This window comes from Schistocerca cancellata, chromosome 8 (assembly GCF_023864275.1).
Source record: "Schistocerca cancellata isolate TAMUIC-IGC-003103 chromosome 8, iqSchCanc2.1, whole genome shotgun sequence".
In the NCBI taxonomy this organism is placed as follows: Eukaryota; Metazoa; Arthropoda; class Insecta; order Orthoptera; family Acrididae; genus Schistocerca; species Schistocerca cancellata.
Window position 1 is genome coordinate 590749476 of NC_064633.1, and position 13050 is coordinate 590762525.

The window sequence follows — 13050 nt, forward strand, 5'->3', positions numbered from 1 at the left end:
ATCAGGGATTCCATGCGACGGAGGGTGGATGCATGTATCCTCGCTAACGGAGGACATTTTGAACATTTCCTGTAACAAAGTGTTTGATGTCACGGTGGTACGTTCTGTTGCTGCGCATTTCCATTCCATGATTAATGTGATTTGAAGAGAAGTAATAAAATGAGCTCTAACATGGAAAGTAAGCGTTTCCTAACACATGTCCACATATTATCTTTTCTTTCTTTGTGTGTGAGGAATGTTTCCTGAAAATTTGGCCGTACCTTTTTGTAACACCCTGTATATTCAGAAAGAAGTATTGGTTTAGTAGGAAGGGGAAGTGTTGTTTCTTGGTCAAGAGATATATGGAGATGTGAGAGATTTTCCACTAGTTCTGTGTCACCCCAATGCGTGATGACCACATGACCAGCATCTGGTAACGTCCTCTACCAACTCAGGTGAGTGGGTAAGGTGGTGGCTCCCCTGGATGACCATCACTTTCACAGTAACCTAAGATGTGTAGTGATTCCCTTGAGAGTGCGGAGTGACCTTGAAAATATCTAGTGCAGCAGCATACGTATGTAGCCTGACTCTGGAAGTACTTATCAGTGATCTGTGTACGTGTGGGAAACATTCATCAGCTGCTTCGTATGAGCATAGGTGGTCATTTCAAGACACTTCCTTCATGTTGTATCTCACTGTAGAGGCAGAAAAGTCGAATGATGCGGCTGTGGTGAGTGCTAAAATAACATCGTGTGACGAGGGCCTCCCGTCGGGTAGACCGCTCGCCTGGTGCAGGTCTTTCGATCTGACGCCATTTCGGCGATGGGGGTGAAATGATGATGATAAGGACAACAGAATACCCAGTCCCTGAGCGGAGAAAAATCTCTGACCCAGCCGGGAATCGAACCCGGACCCTTAAGGTTTGACAGTCCGTCGCACTGACCACTCAGCTGTGATGAGTGGTGATTAAGTGACATCTTCTCTTTGTAATAAGTTTTCCTGCTGTAGTTGGACAAACCAAGCACGACTTTTCGTGAGAAATGACCCTTCACAGCGTAACTGACAGAGTATACGAATGGTATTTTCCGACGCATGATTAGAGAAAGATCATGTTGCAGTGAACTACACTGAGAAATGTTTACTTTTGATCCCCCACACGGCTCTTTGCGCAGGGTCTACTTAGAAAGAGTAAGCATAATAAACTATTCTGAAATTTTAGAGTCTTAAACGTAGAATTACAGATCTCTTAATATTGTAGGTAAGACAGAGAAAATGAAAACGGAAATGGATGGGTTCAAGTCAGATATAGTGATATCAGTGAAGTTTGATGGCTGCCAGAACAAAATATCTGTGGAGGTGAATACTGAGTTATCAGCACGAAATGAAGTAAGAGTAATACAGAAACAAGTCTAATAATGAACAGGAAAATACGATTCCTGGTAAAATAGTATGAAATGCCTAGTTACCAGGTTATCTAGCCAAGGTATATACAGATCGAGTCCCATCACGATAGTACAAGCCAACTAACTCTGCAGATCATGAAGAAATTGCTAAAAATGATGAGATAAAAGTAATTTAAGTATTGTCAGTGGGAAAGAAATTGTTTAGCTAATTAAGGGAGAGGTGAATTTCAATTTGGTGGTTCACTGAAGTTCGCTAGTGGGAAAGCGAATACAAGGAGAAAGAGTAGAAGAAAATGGACTACGGGGCAGGAACGAAAGGCAAAGCCACATGTTAGAACCTAGCAGATAGCTAAATTTAATCATTCTCAGTTTATTTAACAGTCGTGAAAGATTCTTGTGTACTTGGAAGAGACCCAGAGACATTGGAATGTGTTAGACAGATTATATAATGGTAAGAATGAAATTTAGAAATCATATTATAAATTCTGTAAATATTTCTGGAGTAGATGTTTAATACGGCCATAATTTCTTAGATATGAAATGCAGATTTAGGCTGAAGGAGTTGCAGCGAGGTAGGAAGTTCAAGAAATGGAAGATATACAAGCTGGAATAACCAAAGATATTTTTGACTGTAGGGACGCAGGTTGAATACCATGGTGTTTTCGGGGTGATGGAGCGTGGAGTGCGTCACTGCAGGCTGGTCGGTGTGCTGGGCGCTAATGCTGCAACGTTAGCGGAAGAAAAAAATTGATACATTAGAGTTCACAATGGGGAATTCCTCTCTGTATCTTCAGCGAGGCCAGCGGTGGTACAGTACACTGCCTCGGAACGTGCTGACGCTGTGTCTGCGGAAGACGTCGCCCTTCTGGATTCGGCTGACGTAGTCACAGTGTCTTGCAGGGTACAAACCTCGTTGGCGTCCGGCGTAGACTGTGTGACAGGCGTTGCACCCCAGGACTGACACTGCATATTACCAGAGTACACTCATAAACATCAAAGGGGTGTGCTCAGGTAATTTCTCAGCAACTGTGCAAGGTGTACAGGTGAGAGATGAACCACAGCATAGACCTCCTAACAAAGATGGCCAGAGAGGTGGATGACTACTTACGTGTATTAAGAAAACATCGCGAAAAACTAAATTACACTCTAGATAATAGGTAAACCCTCAGCGAAAAAGAAACTTTCTCATCGTTTGGTTGCAGATGACAAGCTACCCGTAATAATTAGCACAAAAGTGATGCAGAAAATTCATGCTCACCAAATGTAAAGGTATTTACAAACAGAAACGATCTGTTGTTTGAACTAAAAACGCACATAATTTTATAATCATGTAACAAAAATGTCCAGATTGCAGAATAAATAAAAACGAAAACCCACTGATGATGGCACAGTGGTGCCGAAACATGTCTGGGTACTGAGAAAAGCGGTGGTTTGCGTAACTGACGCACCTCAAATCCGAAAAAAATTTAACTGCAAACACGGCCAGTATAAGGAGCAGCAAATCAAAAAGATGGATATTCAAGGTTTCAGCTTCTTTTCTTCCCATAATATCAGCAAGCTGATAGGCCCTTTTAACAAACTTTTACTCTCTCTTTCGAAATCAATCTGTTCTCTTAGAATGACGTGACGTCTTCTCCTCACTCTGGTCATATGATTCCAGCCTCTCGCTCACACGAGATGAGGCATTTTTCTTCTTGGTTTCTTCGGCTTCCCTCACTGGCGTCCGCTGACCTGTTTGCCGTTTTGATTGAGACATGGGCACTGGTCCGGCTTACCTTGTTTTAGTGTTGGCTGGAGAGGACTTCACAATATTTTACATTTGCCCATAATACATTTTTGCAATATAACAATTGTTTCAAAGGGATTTAGGCAACGCCTAACTGAAAGCAGAAAGGAATCAAGTCAAACTATGAGTGGCACTTACTGACGAACTAGTAAATCACCATAAAGAATATAAGGTGAAACGATAAGGCCCCTCGGATATCCCTGAATAACACGAGTTATATTAAGAATGCACTCTTTTTCTTTTATCACGATTGCTGGCCTTCGGTAGACTTATATATCTACTCCCCGTTCAGTATACGAGCATCTGCCTCAGGACAGTTTTAGAGCAATGCTGTTCCCTGGCCCCAGCACTACCTCTTTTTTAATCTGCTACTAACTTCTTCCAATTTTCGTTTCATCCATCACTGAAAGCAATCTTCTTCCTTGCATCCCTTTTCGTACCTTTAGATGACCGTTCCATCTTCGCAGTATGTCTCCCAGCGAACAGTGCGACTGCTACGGTAGCAGGTTCGAATGCTGCCTCGGGCATGGATGTGTGTGATGTCCTTAGGTTGGTTAGGTTTAAGTAGTTCTAAGTTCTAGGGGACTGATGACCACAGCTGTTAAGTCCCATAGTGCTCAGAGCCATTTGAACCATTTTGTCTCCCAGCGAAGTTGTTCTCCATCAGTAGTTCTGACTGTCTCAGTCTGTCGGTGCAGCTTTACTTTCGCAAATGCTGTGATTGGTTTTCTCTCAAATCTGATGGATAGCGGCTCACCCAACTAGTGTCTGACACCAGCGTGGAACTGACAACAAACTGAATATCAACGTTTAGCGGCCGTTAACGATTTCGTTTTCGTTGCGGGTCAGATAGCAAACAATACATTTCGCGATAGGTTTGAAGAATTACGGCGACACACATGTGTAAATCACCTGCCAGCAAAATAATGAAGATTGCATCTCATCCCCCCTTTTTTTTTACTTTTTTAGGGTGCGCGCGGCCACGCCTGCGGCTGGGGTACTATTTCGCGCCGCACCGCAATCTGCGCGGTATTCTTTGCCTTTTTGGTCGCCCGTTGAATCAAAGCCCTGTCCGGACCCCTCCTACATGCCCCTCCCGCTCCCCCGCCATCTGCTGCTGCCCCCTCGTTGCGGGCTCCTGTTTTATCTAACGGCCAACAATTACGCTGATAAACGAGTGGCGCTCTCTGTTGCTGCGCCGGGCCTTTTTTTATTCTCACCTCCCTTCCATGCCCTTCATTGTCGCTGCTCCACAATCACTACCTCTAACTTTTCCGGTTTTTTTATCCTCCGCCTGTTTTATTTTCAAATGCCGCTTATCCAGTTGTCAAAGAAACCAGAGCGCACACGCACACACACACACACACACACACACACACACACAAACTCACATGCACATGCAGGCACACATGCACATATCGACCAAATAGAGCTGATTTTGGGACGTTCTACCGCGCCGGCCGCGGTGGTCTAGCGGTTCTAGGCGCGCAGTCCGGAACCGCGCGACTGCTACGGTCGCAGGTTCGAATCCTGCCTCGGGCATGGATGTGTATGATGTCCTTAGGTTAGTTAGGTTTAAGTAGTTCTAAGTTCTAGGCGACTGATGACGACAGATGTTAAGTCCCATAGTGCTCAGAGAGCCACGTTTTACCGCAGTCTTGAATGCTGAGCCGGAACTTCGTTCTGTGCTGTTGTGCACAACTGTATGTCACGGGCGACAAAGGCAGTCGCCTTTACTTCGCACACGTGGCTTCTGCCCGATGGAGGAGAGACTGTCACAGAGCAGCGCCTTCATTATCGGGCTGTAGGCAGCCCGCTACACATATCCGTAAACGCAGGAATCTGGATACACCCCTGTTACTCATTACAGTATTCTCTCGATTGCCTAAGAACGATTGTCTGTAATTCTAGTAAACTATATATTTAACACTATCAGTCGCGATGAGAAGTACTGCAACTTTAGGAAGGACTACATGCAGGGCTTGGACAAAAATACGAAAACGCCGCTGGAAATCGGCACCCTTGTGGCAGCATATGCCACATAATATATTGCAAAACGCCGTGCAAACGAGATTCTTCCGGGGTCCATATCTCGGTCGGTATTAGTGACAGAAAGGCAGAGTCAACAGTATTGGCTAGCTCTTGTGCTACGGACCATCATTTGTACAGCCAATAGAAGAATTGTCTTACAGTAATTGTCCTACAGTAAAGACCCAGATTTGAATATTACACACTTCTTCCAGATTACGGAAACGGTACAGGTGGTTAGTTCTTTTAGCATTAGATGTCGCCTACGCTGCGCCTTAACGGGATTATGGGCAGTTCCTGAGAAAACCTGAAAAACATGGTTTTTGGATACGAAAACCGTGCCGCAGATTCCAAGACGATGATGCAGAGGAAATGCCCGACATTTTTGTCACAAATTTCTGGGATACCCATTCCGAACGAAGTTGAAATTTTCTTGATATCTTTATCCGTATTCGAGATACAGATGTTCAAAGTTACCCTATATGCAGATGTAAAATACGCTCGTCGCGTCCGGTGTGAGGCGAAATCTAAATGACAGATAACAGCGGCATGTTGGTCAAGCGTTAACGGTGTATTCTCTAGGCATTTGTCTAGAAGTAACTTCTTTCCGTTTTCAAACACCTTTATCCGCTATCGAGAATCAAAACCAAGACGCCTATTCTAAGACGGCTGTGCACAGAAAATGACTGTAATTATTACGACATATTCCTACGCTCCAGATCTCCAAAAACCTTGCAAATTTTCTTGATATCTTTATCAACTTCCGAGAAACAGAGTTTCAAATTTATCCAACTTGTGTATTTAAAGTACGCGCGTATAATTTAGTGCGAGGTGAAAGCGTGATTTAAAAAATTAATTAGCACGGAGAAATATGTTGTAAAGTGTCTCACTTACAGTCAGAAGAGTTATGAAACACGATGTTGTTGTAATATTGAAGCAAATTGGTTCAAATGTCTCTGAGCACTATGGGACTTAACTTCTAAGGTCATCAGTCCCCTAGATCTTAGAAATACTTAAACCTAACTAACCTAAGGACATCACACACTTCCATGCCCGAGGCAGGTTTCGAACCTGTGACCGTAGCGGTCACGCGGTTCCAGACTGTAGCACCTAGAACCGCTCGGCCACTCCGGCCGGCAATGTTGAAGCAAATGCCACATTTTTGTCCGTGTAAAATCCAGTCTGATGTGTAAAAAAATTATATAGTTTCGTGTTATTTCAATTCCACGTAAGTAAACTCTCCAAATTTTATTGGCCCATTACGTTTTGTTCGTATGACCGACATGTCTTATTGTAGGAGAGAAAGAAGGAAAGCAGATGGAAAATGTCTCCTAGTGGAGTACAAGCAAGAGGTACCAGCTGCCTCATTTTACCTTCCTCGACACCTTTAAAAATTGAGTCAAAAACTAATGAAGATACTCGCGCTTTCTCTTTGTGAGAGAGAAGGAGGCAGTGGTAGCGGTAAAGAGACAGAAAAGTGATAATTACTGGAAGATAGTAGACATTATTTGAGTTATAGAAAGTGCCAGGGAGACAATGGGAAGTTACAGAGAGGGGCAAAATGGCATTGGAACATAGTTAAGAGCGACAGAATTGTGCTGGGAAAATAGTGAAGAAGAGAGTGTCAGGGAGAGATGAATAAAGAGAAGGAGAAAGAGGAAATGGAAGGGGCCCAGTGATAATGACAGTCAGAGTCGATGGCAATGACAAAATGACAAAGAGGAAGAGCGAGATAGTGGCAATGCCAACACACAGTCGCAGAGGGAAGGAATGAATGAGATTGTAGTAGTAAGGGAAGCAAGAGAGAGATAGTGACTGTTAGAGGAGACGGTTATAGTAGGACCGAACGAAGGAGACTGTGGCTATCAGACTGGAGACAGTCACAGTTAAAGAGCCACAAAGTGGCAACGACGATCTGTTGGGCGGAATGAGCGAGTGACAGTGGCCAAATAGGAGTGGATCAGAGTGAGCGACGTAAGCGATGGACTAATGAGAGCGAGAGGTTGGTTGCATATTTAAAAGTGAGCAAATACGTTCGCATACCTGAATTTATGGGAAAATTATTAGAGAAGTTTGATGATATCTGTATCTACTGCCTTCGTAAAGTTCGTAAATGAAATCATTCTGCTTTTGGCTGTTAAAACATTATTAATTGCGATAGAAATTTCGACATAGGGTCATTTTCAAGCATTGTAATATTTTATAACCCAATCAATAATACCATCATCTGCAACTATAATCTCATGGATACTCTGCAAATCATACTTAAGTGTCTGGCGGAGGGTTTATCGTATCACCTTCACAATATTTCTCTATCATTCCAATCTTGAACAGCTTGCGGGAAAAACGAACACCTAAGTCTTTCCGTGCGAGCACCGATTTCCCTTATTTTACTATGATGATCGTTTTTTCCTATGTAGGTCGGCTTCAACCAAATACACTCCTGGAAATGGAAAAAAGAACACATTGACACCGGTGTGTCAGACCCACCATACTTGCTCCGGACACTGCGAGAGGGCTGTACAAGCAATGATCACACGCACGGCACAGCGGACACACCAGGAACCGCGGTGTTGGCCGTCGAATGGCGCTAGCTGCGCAGCATTTGTGCACCGCCGCCGTCAGTGTCAGCCAGTTTGCCGTGGCATACGGAGCTCCATCGCAGTCTTTAACACTGGTAGCATGCCGCGACAGGGTGGACGTGAACCGTATGTGCAGTTGACGGACTTTGAGCGAGGGCGTATAGTGGGCATGCGGGAGGCCGGGTGGACGTACCGCCGAATTGCTCAACACGTGGGGCGTGAGGTCTCCACAGTACATCGATGTTGTCGCCAGTGGTCGGCGGAAGGTGCACGTGCCCGTCGACCTGGGACCGGACCGCAGCGACGCACGGATGCACGCCAAGACCGTAGGATCCTACGCAGTGCCGTAGGGGACCGCACCGCCACTTCCCAGCAAATTAGGGACACTGTTGCTCCTGGGGTATCGGCGAGGACCATTCGCAACCGTCTCCATGAAGCTGGGCTACGGTCCCGCACACCGTTAGGCCGTCTTCCGCTCACGCCCCAACATCGTGCAGCCCGCCTCCAGTGGTGTCGCGACAGGCGTGAATGGAGGGACGAATGGAGACGTGTCGTCTTCAGCGATGAGAGTCGCTTCTGCCTTGATGCCAATGATGGCCGTATGCGTGTTTGGCGCCGTGCAGGTGAGCGCCACAATCAGGACTGCATACGACCGAGGCACACAGGGCCAACACCCGGCATCATGGTGTGGGGAGCGATCTCCTACACTGGCCGTACACCACTGGTGATCGTCGAGGGGACACTGAATAGTGCACGGTACATCCAAACCGTCATCGAACCCATCGTTCTACCATTCCTAGACCGGCAAGGGAACTTGCTGTTCCAACAGCACAATGCACGTCCGCATGTATCCCGTACCACCCAACGTGCTCTAGAAGGTGTAAGTCAACTACCCTGGCCAGCAAGATCTCCGGATCTGTCCCCCATTGAGCATGTTTGGGACTGGATGAAGCGTCGTCTCACGCGGTCTGCACGTCCAGCACGAACGCTGGTCCAACTGAGGCGCCAGGTGGAAATGGCATGGCAAGCCGTTCCACTGGACTACATCCAGCATCTCTACGATCGTCTCCACGGGAGAATAGCAGCCTGCATTGCTGCGAAAGGTGGATATACACTGTACTAGTGCCGACATTGTGCATGCTCTGTTGCCTGTGTCTTTGTGCCTGTGGTTCTGTCAGTGTGATCATGTGATGTATCTGACCCCAGGAATGTGTCAATAAAGTTTCCCCTTCCTGGGACAATGAATTCACGGTGTTCTTATTTCAATTTCCAGGAGTGTATATTCGCATTCGGAGGAGAACGTTGGCGATTCAAATTTCGTAGAGGGTTCCGCCGTAACGAGAAACGCCTTTGCTTTAATGAAGTCCACCTCAAATCCTGTTTCATGTCGCTGGCACTGTCTCGCCTATTTCGCGATAGTAGAAAACGTGCTGGTCTTTTCTGCACTTTTTCGATATAAAAGTGCTGTGGCGTGCTGTGTAATAGCAGTTCCATGAAGTGTTGTGAATCTGTCTGCTGTCATATACCATATACGTTACGTTGCAGAGATGGTGAAATAATGATGTAAACACTGAAGTTTACATTTCACGTAGTAGGCTTGGTAAATGGATCGCAAAAGCGGTAAAGATGATCCATTTATCACGCTGATGCATGTCTGAACATAAATGCAGATGTCAACCAAGTATCAGGTTGCTCCGGCTTGTCTAACAACAAACGACAGCTGTGCATTGTGCTCAGTACGTTGCATGAGTCATTCGTGGTCAGAAGAGTGTCCTGTGTGGTTGTGAGTACATTACGTCGAAGCAAAGTGGCTTCGGATGTGCGCAATTAGTTGCTGCCCGTATGGTGCGAGCCTTCGTAACCAAGGTAGCCGAAGTGTTTGGTGTTTAAAGAGGCGTCGCATCAAAGATATATACAGCGTACAGTGAAGGTAGAAAAACTTTATCCTCTAATTCAGAACGCGGTCGAAAGTCTGCTAAGTGATCGTGACATACGGTCATTGAAGTCCATTGTGATTGAAAATATACAACTATACCAGTCAGAATGGATGACAAACTGCCGGAAACAGAAGCCACCGTAAAATATTTAGGCGTACCTTTCCGGAGCGACCTTAAGTCGAATGATCACATAAAATAAAAAGCAGATGAGAGATTCAGGTTCATAGGAAGAATCTTAAGGAAGTGTAATTCATCAACCTAAGAAGTGGTTTATAAGACGGCTCTTCGTCCGATTCCTGACTATTGTTGTTTAATCTGGGACCCGTACGAGGTAGGACTGATAGAAGAGACAGAGAACGTCTAACGAAAAGCGTCGCGTTTCGACACGGGGTCGATTAATCGGCGCGGGAACATAACAAAGACGCTCGACAAACAACAATGGCTGGCGCTATAAGAGAGGTGATGTGTATCACAAAGTGGTTTACCAGAGAAATTTCGAAAGAGTCGGACAATGTATTAGTTCCGCCCACGTACAGTTCGTGAAATGACCACGACGAGAAAACTCGAGAAATTAGACCTAATACAGAGAATTACAGACAGTCATCCCACACACCATTCGCGAATGGAACAGTGAAAGGATCAGTTTGTGGTACCAAAAGTACCCACCACTACACACCATCTGGTGGCTTGCGAAGTACTGATGCAGAAGAACCGGGTGATCAAAAAGTCAGTATAAATTTGAAAACTGAATAAATCACGGAATAATGTAGATAGAGGGGTACAAATTGACACACATGCTTGGAACGACATGGGGTTTTATTAGAACAAATAAAATACAAAAGTTCAAAAAATGTCCGACAGATGGCGCTTAATCTCATCAGAATAGCAATAATTAGCATAACAAAGTAAGACAAAGCAAAGATGATGTTCCTTACAGGAAATGCTCCATATGTCCACCATCATTACTCATCAATAGCTGTTGTCGAGGAATAGTGTTGTGAACAGCACTGTAAAGCATGTCCGGAGTTATGGAGAGGCATTGGCGTCGGATGTTGTCTTTCAGCATTCCTAGAGATGTCGGTCGATCACGACTTCAGGTAACCCCAAAGCTAATAATCGCACGGACTGAGGTCTGGGGACCTGGGAGGCCAAGCATGACGAAAGTGGCGGCAAGAGATCTTTCACGCATCTAGCTATATGAGGCGTTTTTTTTCTCCTTGTTTTTTGTTTCTAATAAAACCCTATGTCATTCCAAGCACGTGCGTCAATTTCTACCTCTCTATCTACATTATTCCTTGGTTTATTAAGTTTTCAAATTTACACTGACTTTTTGATCACCCGGTAGATGCAGCCAACAGCTGCAAAAGTTACTGCAGAACTGAAAGTCGCGGTCGCGAAACCTGTCAGTGCTAAAACAGCTCTAAGCGAGTTCCGTAAGCAGAGAATTGCAGGGCGAGCTCGAATCGCACACACACTCTTGACACGTACAAATTCCCTTCACGGGAAAATGTGGTACCGAAGCCATAAAACGAGGGCTATGGACAAATGGAAGGAGATGATATCGTTGGATGAGTATTGTTTCACATTGGTTCCAACTTCTGCCAAATTTGCGTCCCAAGAGTTGAAAATGACGGAGGTTCGGTGATGATTTTGGCAGCCATGCTGAGGCATTCCACGTACCCCATGGTTACTCAGCAAGGAAGCATTACTGCCAATGATTATATTCTCGTTTTGGTGGTCTTCTCCGTCCCATGCAACGATACTGTTCCCCAACAGTGATGCTGTGTTCCATGACGTCATGGCTCCTGTTCTCACAGCTTGCATTGCCCAGGACTGGTTCTATGACCACGGGGATGGTGTCTCGCATCTCCCCTGGGCGCCACTGTTACCAGATTTCTACATTATTCAGTCTTCGGAGAGAGAAAGATGCACGATTGCAATCCACCTCCATCATCGTTACCTGTTCTTGCAACTATTTTGCTGAAAGTATGGTATAATACTCCTTCAAAATCCTACAGCTTCTCTACTTATCCATTCCGAGGCTACTGCAAGCTGTTTTGAATGCCAATGGATTTCCTACACCATCTGAGGCATGGTAACATCGTGCGGGTTTGGTGCTTCCACATTTTTGTCGACCCACTGTACCTTGTGTTTCTTAGTTGCCACTGCGTTCACAGGAAATTATGCGGATTCGTTGGTGAAGCCACACTTTTAATGCAGACCTGCAGTCTATACGAATACGAGCCTCTACAGTACTGTCGCGAAATGTCGTCTTGAACTTTTTTCCGTCGCTCACTCGTTTATCCCCTACCAAACTGCCGAATGCAGTCGGTTTAATGCCCTGACACACGTACTCCGTCGCTAATTTTCAGCATGTAAACATGAAAGCAATTTATAGATAGTCGTCATTCTCAAATTCCCGTAAGCATGCCTCCCCTCTTTGATACACAATGCTGCTACTGCACTAGATCATTTGTTCGTGGAAAAATAAAACCAGTGATGGCTTGCTGAATATCCTACGTTTTCTGCGCTCCAGTTGGCATGCAGCACAACAACGGGTCAAACTAGAGAGACGAGGCCTGCCGAGGTTCAGTCCTAGCCTCCTAAAATTATTCTGTCGGCCAATGTGAGTATGCCTTTGTGGGAGTTCCCACATTCACCTAATCGTATTTTGGTCCTGGGATTCACTATACTTAATTAACATAAAAAATGTAGCTTTCGAAATAAATTTTGTTCGACTTCAGTTATGACAATCGGCGCTAAATAATAGCTATCAAGAAAGTAATGAACTAAATTCATTAATGAAAACAAATGTGAAGTTTTAAACACTATATGTTATAGATGGCATTAAAGTTGGAAAAGCATCCTTTGAAGTTTATTCCCCGTTTCTTCGCTTCTATGGGTATTATTGTCGCATTTTTGCCGATAAATAGAGTTCTGGGATTATGTAATACCATTTCCTTTTGTTGTTGTATCACCAAGTTGGACTCATTCATACCTGCCAAACACAATTTTTCGTAAACTTAAAATATTCGGATAAGTATGTATAGAATGAAATTTTCACTTTACAGCGGAGTGTGCGCCAGTACCTCGTCTCCTACCTTCCAAACTTCACAGAAGCTCTCCTGCGAACCTTGCAGAACTAGCACTCCTGGAAGAAAGGATATTGCGGGGACATCGCTTAGTCACAGCCTGGGGGATGGTTCTAGAATAAAACTTTCACTCTACTGGTAGAATTAAAGCTGTGAGGACGGGGCGTCAGTCGTGCTTCGGTAGCTGAGTTGGTAGAGCACTTGCCCGCGAAAGGCAGAGGTCCCGAGTTCGAGTCTCTGCCC